Raw genomic sequence first — 741 nt, 5'->3', positions numbered from 1 at the left:
ATGGAATGTTTGTGTTAAAAGGTACCTTGATGATCAGCTGACCTCATCTCCTAATTTTACAGTCAAAGGAGTCAAAAGACTAATTGAGAACTTTAAAGTCATCTGGTCACCATATCTCCAGTGAAGTCTTTGACTTCCAGTTCAATGCTTTTTCTTCACTCCTATAATTTTTTCAAAGCCTCAGATTCCCCCAGTGTTATCTAAAAGATGCCAAAGTCATGGAAATGGTCACCATAGCAGGGAAGTTACAGACTATTTTCTTACATCTTCACCATCTTAGTATGTGTATAGCCTTGGGGAAATTCTTTAACATCTCATAGCTTCAACATTCTCATCTGTAGGATGAGATAATAATAATACCTCCTCCAATAGAGTTGTTAAATGATTGAATTAGTTAACATGTGCAAAGCATTTAAAACATCATTAGTCCCAGATCTTTCTCTTTTAATAATGAGCATTAATTGTGTATATATCTAAATTTCTTGAAGGGGCTGTTGCTGTATTGGGATTCTAGAAGGCACCAGTTAATCTTTTTGGTGTCATTATTTAAAAATTTGTACATTGTTATCTTAAACATTATTTGGGAATTTTTAATAAAAATTCAGAGTTAAGTAAAAATAAAATAACCCATCTGATAATTTCACTCACATATATTTCACCCTTGGATCACTTGAAGGGAAGCCTAAAAAACATTAAAGACTGCACATTTTCAGCTCTATAGTCTCAAGTAATTCTTTAGTA

The sequence above is a fragment of the Mandrillus leucophaeus genome, unplaced genomic scaffold, assembly GCF_000951045.1.
Source record: "Mandrillus leucophaeus isolate KB7577 unplaced genomic scaffold, Mleu.le_1.0 Scaffold211, whole genome shotgun sequence".
NCBI lineage: Eukaryota > Metazoa > Chordata > Mammalia > Primates > Cercopithecidae > Mandrillus > Mandrillus leucophaeus.
The sequence above is the reverse complement of the archived record's forward strand: the minus strand, read 5'-3'. Positions refer to the sequence as shown.